The following is a 5,969-nucleotide window of genomic DNA, read 5'->3' as shown; positions in this document are numbered from 1 at the left end:
TATAGATTGCTCTAGGCAGTAGAGACATTTTAACAATGTTTATTCTTCCGATCCAAAAGCATGGAATGGTCTTCCATCTTTTTGTGTCTTCTTCAATTTCTTTCATGAGTGTTCTGTAATTCCTCGAGTACAGATCCTTTACTTCTTTGGTTAGGTTTATTCCCAGGTACCTTATGGTTCTTGGTGCTATAGTAAATAGAATCAATTCTCTAATTTCCCTTTCTGTATTTTCATTGTTAGTGTATAAGAAAGCCACTGATTTCTGTACATTGACTTTGTATCTTGCTACGTTGCTGAATTGCTGAATGAGTTCTAGTAGTTTGGGGGTGGAGTCTTTTGGGTTTCCCATATAAAGAATCATGTCATCTGGAAGAGAGAGAGTTTGACTTCTTCATTTCCAATTTGGATACCTTTTATTTCTCTTTGTTGTCTGATTGCTGTTGCTAGGACTTCTAATACTATGTTGAACAAGAGTGGTGAGAGTGGGCATCCTTGTCGTGTTCCTGATCTGAACGGGAAGGCTGCAAGCTTTTTCCCATTGAGGATAGTATTTGCTGTGGGTCTCTCATAGATAGATTTTATGAAGTTCAGGAATGTCCCCTCTATCCCTATACTTTGAAGCATTTTAATCAGGAACGGATGCTGGATTTTGTCAAATGCTTTTTCTCGATTGAGAGGACCATGAGGTTCTTCTCTCTTCTCTTATTAATTTGTTCTATCACATTAATTGATTTGCGAATGTTGAACCATCCTTGTAGCCCAGGGATGAATCCCACCTGGTCATGGTGGATAATCTTCTTAATGTGCTGTTGGATCCTGTTTGCTAGGATCTTGTTGAGAATCTTAGCATCCATATTCATCAGTGATATTGGTCTGAAATTCTCCTTTTTGGTAGGGTCTTTGCCTGGTTTGGGGATCAGGATAATGCTGGCTTCATAGAAAGAGTCTAGAGGTTTTCCTTCTTCTTCAATTTTTTGAAACAGCTTCAGGAGAATAGGTGTTATTTCTTCTTTGAAAGTTTGGTAGAATTCCCCAGGGAATCCGTCAGGTCCTGAGCTATTGCTTTTTGGGAGGGTTTTTTTTTAATTTTTATTTTTTGTTAGATTTTATTTATTTATTTGACAGACAGAGATCACAGGTAGGCAGAGAGACAGGCAGAAAAAGAGGAAGGGAAGCAGGCTCCTTGCTGAGCAGAGAGCCTGATGTGGGGCTGGATCCCAGGACCCTGAGATCATGACCTGAACCAAAGTCAGAGGCTTAACCCACTGAGCCACCTAGGTGCCCCTTTTGGGAGGTTTTTGATCACTGCTTCCATCTCGTTACTAGATATCGGTCTATTCAGGTTGTCAATATCTTCCTGGTTCAATTTTGGGTGTTTATAGTTTTCCAGGAATGCATCTATTTCATCTAGGTTGCTTAGCTTATTGGCATATAACTGTTTATAACAACTTCTTATGACTCTTTCTACTTCCTTGGTGTTAGTTGTGATCTCTCCCTTTTCATTCACAATTTTATTAATTTGGGCTTTCTCTCTTTTCTTTTGGATTAGTGTGGCCAATGGTTTATCAATCTTATTGATTCTTTCATTATACCAGCTTCTGGTTTCATTGATATGTTCTACTGTATCTCTGGTTTCTACCTCATTGATCTCAGCTCTAATCTTGATTATTTCCCTTCTTATGTGTTGAGTTGGTTTGATTTGTTGTTGATTCTCCAGTTCTTTAAGGTGTAGAGACAGCTGCTGTGTTCTGGATTTTTCAATTTTTTTGAGAGCGTTTTTGACGGTTATGTATTTTCCCCTTAGGACCACCTTTGCTGTACCCCATAGGTTTTGGACCGATGTGTCTTCATTCTCATTGGTTTCCATGAATTGTTTCAGTTCTTCTTTGATCTCCTGGTTGATCCAAGCATTCTTATGCAAAGTGGTTTTTAGCTTCCAGGTTTTGGAGTTTCTTTGGAACTTTTCCTGGTGATTGAACTCTAGTTTCAAAGCATGTGATCTGAGAAAAAGCAGGGAATAATCTCAGTCTTTTGGTATCGGTTTAGTCCTGATTTGTGACCCAGTATGTGGTCTATTCTTGAGAATTTTCCATATGCACTTGAGAAGAATTTCTGTTGTTTTTGGGTGGAATGTTCTGTATATATCTATGAGGTCCATCTGGTCCAATGTGTCATTCAACGCTCTTGTTTCTTTATTGATTTTCTGCTTCGATGATCTGTCTATTTCTGAGAGAGGCATGTTAAGATCTCCTACTATTAATGTATTCATATCAGTATGACTCTTTATCTTGATTAACAGTTTTCTTATGTAATTGGCTGCTCCCATATTGGGGGCATAGATATTTACAATTGTTAGATCATCTTGGTGGATAGTCCCTTTAAGAATTATGTAGTGTCCTTCTGTATCTCTGACTACAGTCTTTAGTTTAAAATCTAATTTATCGGGGTGCTTGGGTGGCTCAGTGGGTTAAGCTGCTGCCTTCAGCTCAGGTCATGATCTCAGGGTCCTGGGATCGAGTTCCACATCGGGCTCTCTGCTCAGCAGGGAGCCTACTTCCTCCTCTCTCTCTGCCTGCCTCTCTGCCAACTTGTGATCTCTCTCTGTCAAATAAATAAATAAAAAATCTTAAAAACAAAATCTAATTTATCTGATATTAGAATTGCTACCCCAGCCTTCTTTTGAGGCCCATTGGCATGAAAGATGCTTCTCCATCCCTTCACTTTCAGTCTGGGTGTATCTTTAGGTTCAAAATGGGTCTCTTGTAGACAACATATGGATGGGTCCTGTTGTTTTATCCAATCTGCAACCTTGTGCCATTTTATGGGCGCATTTAGGCCATTCACATTGAGAGTGATTATTGCTAGATACATTTTTATTGACATCGTGTTACATTTGAAGTCTTTTCTTTCTGTAAATTATCTCTTTATTTCTTCAATGCTATTCTTGGGATTTTTCCTCTTTTATAGAACCCCCCCTTAATATTTCCTGCAGTGTCAGCTTGGTGATTGTGTAGTCTTTTAAGCCTTACTTGTCTTGGAAACTCTTTATCTCTCCATCCATTTTGAATGTCAGTCTTGCTGGAAAAAGTATTCTTGGCTGCATGTTCTTCTCATTTAATGCCCTGAATATATCTTGCCAGCCCTTCCTGGCTTGTCCACCTCTCTGTGGACAGGTCTGACATTATTCTGATGGGCTTTCCTCTGTAGGTAAGGAGTCTCTTTATCCTAGCGGCTTTCAAGAGATTATACCTACAATTATGATTCCTCAATTTGACTATCAGGTGACTTGATGTTTTTTTGGAATGTAGAATCTTGGGTGGAGACCTTTCAGCCTCTAGTAAATAAACGCTGGTTCCATTCGCAAGATTGGGAAAATTTCCATGAAGAACTTGTTCCACTATATCTTCTAGACTTCTTTCTTTCTCCTCCCCTTCAGGGATTCCAATAATTCTGACATTGGAACGTTTCATGGCATCATTTATTTCCCTGATTCTGTTTTCATGGTTTCTAAGCTGTTTGTTCCAGGTTTCCTCCTGACCCTTTCTCTCTATCTGTTTGTCCTCCAGATCACTAACTCTATCTTCTGTCCCAGTTACCCTAGCTTTGAGAGTATTTAGATTAGATTGGAACTCATTGAGAGTTCCGCCCTGGTAGCTTTTAACTCCACCCTAACATTTTGAACATCCTCTCTGGCCACTTTCACCTCAGCCCTAATCAATTCTGTTTGGTCATCCATGGCTTGCTCCAACCTAGCTATTGCCTGGATAATTGTTAGCCTGAATTCTTTTTCCGACATATTGTCTATGTTGATAGCCATTACCTCTGTTGCTAAAGGTCCATCCTCTGTATTTTTCTTCTGTCGGGCATTTCTCCTCCTAGTCATTTTGGTGAGAGATGACTGAACAGATGTAGCTGGATGTATCAACCGTGATGCAGTCAAGGTGCACCCTGGAACACTTCTGAGTAATCAGGATTCCCCACCCATACAAGAGACAAAAGAAAAGAAAAAGAAAAAAGAAAAAAAAAGAGAGAGAGAGAGAGAGAGAGACAGGAAAGAAAGGTTCAGCCCAAATGTCCCCCAAGGTAAGATTTATGAAGTATACACACAAAAACAGACAAACATAAAGACTGATAAAAGTATATGACAAGAGAAAAAAAATGAAAATAAAGGAAGAACCTCGTCAAAAAGAACCCCAAGTGTAAGATTTATATACTATAAGTACAAACACAAAAACACAGAAACAATCGTGGAAGAAAAAGATGGGAGAGTGGTTATAAATTCTCAGTATGAGCGAGGATGGTTGTTTTGATTTTTCCTGGATGTATCTTGATATCTTTGTTAAATGACTCAACTTTCCTAAGATAAAGGGGGATTAAAAATTGGTTTACCTATTGGGGTAGTATTGATTGGGGAAAGGGGATTACTTTGAAGTTTAACTCTATATGAATATTAGAAAAAAAAATACAAAGGAATAAACTAAACTAAACTAAAATTTTTAAAAAATTAAAAAATAGAAATCCAGAAGAAAAACACAGGTGTATGTATCAAAAAGTTCAGGTTAGAAGGTTATTATGGAATTTGATGCACTGTAATGGTAAATAGGTTAAAAAATTATCTATATTTAAAAAAAAGAACCAGAATTGTGGGAACAAGTTAAAAATAAGAGTTGTCCTATGAAGAAGTAGCGGTGGTTGTTCGCTTGTAGTTTTTTTTTTTTTTTTTCCTTTCTTGGTTGGTTTTCTGGGGGAGGGGCCTCACACGTGGGTTTTCAGTCAATGATGTTCCCTGAGTTAAGTCCCCATGCCCCTTCAAGGGGGTGGGCTCTGAGGAAACTGGTTTTTTTCAAGCTTTTGTTCTCTGGAGGTTTTTATGTTTGTTCACTTTTTTTTTTCTCTCACCTTGACTGCTTTTGATGGTTTTTGTAGTTATAGAGGAAAACAAACTGCATCCTGACCTCCCTCTCAGAGAGAAGCCTCAGTCTGGCTGCAGAGCCCAAATAAGTTCCCTTTTAGCCACTGGCAGAGCAAGTTCCAAGTCGCGGTCCCTGGGGGTGCAAGATCTTTTGTTCGTAACCAAAACCACAGCAGCGGCGGCTGTCTGGGCAGCTCCAGACCGCCAGAGAGGTTCCAAGCAGCCATCGCACACTGAGATTTTCCTGCTGGCCCAGGCTGGGAGTGCCTGGTCTTTTTGGGTCTAAGAGCGCCCGGCTTGTGCGTGAAAGACCCCTCCCCTATAAAGTCCCCTCCCCTAGAAAATAGATAGGATAACTAACCGCTTGTTTGCTTTTCTGTAAACCGCTGGCTTTTAGGCGTAGATTAGGTTATTAATTGCTTATTAATTGCTCTTTTGCCCTTCTGTAACTGCTTGGCTTATAGAAATAATAGAGACGCCATGATGGCATTCCTACCTTCCCCCTTCTTGTTCCCCCTTCCCACCTCTCTCCTCCTGCGTGCGGGCTCTCAGAACCAATCAGCAAACTCCAAGTATGCCTTTTTCAAAGTTCAAATTGTCAACCAATGAGTTGCGCCCCACCCAAAACTTGTTTGTGCCTTCCTATATAAGACCCTGCTTCTCTCCGGTCAGGGTGTTCGGTTAGCCGGAGCTACCGACCACCCACCGGTACCTGCGTGACAATAAACCTCTTGCTGTTTGCATCCAGTGGCAGTGTTGGATTCTTGGGTAAGGGGATCCGCGGGTCTTTCATTTGGAGGTCCCACCGAGATCATCGGACTCCTGCCCAAGGATCCAACCGACTCCCACCGGGAGGTAAGCTGGCCAGCACTGTGTTCTCGTCTCCTGTCTCATGTTCTCATCTCCTGTCTCGTGTTCTCATTTGTAGGCCTCTGTTTTGCCTATGCTTTGATAGCATAGGATTGTACAACAGCGTGTGTTGTTGCTTTGTATTTGGGCAGCTTGAGAAGGAGTTGACGAACTCGGACTTCTCCCCTGCCACCCTGGGGGACGCCCC

This window comes from Mustela putorius, unplaced genomic scaffold (assembly GCF_011764305.1).
Source record: "Mustela putorius furo isolate JIRA1106 unplaced genomic scaffold, ASM1176430v1.1 tig00003859_pilon_pilon_pilon, whole genome shotgun sequence".
Classification (NCBI taxonomy): Eukaryota; Metazoa; Chordata; class Mammalia; order Carnivora; family Mustelidae; genus Mustela; species Mustela putorius.
The sequence above is the reverse complement of the archived record's forward strand: the minus strand, read 5'-3'. Positions refer to the sequence as shown.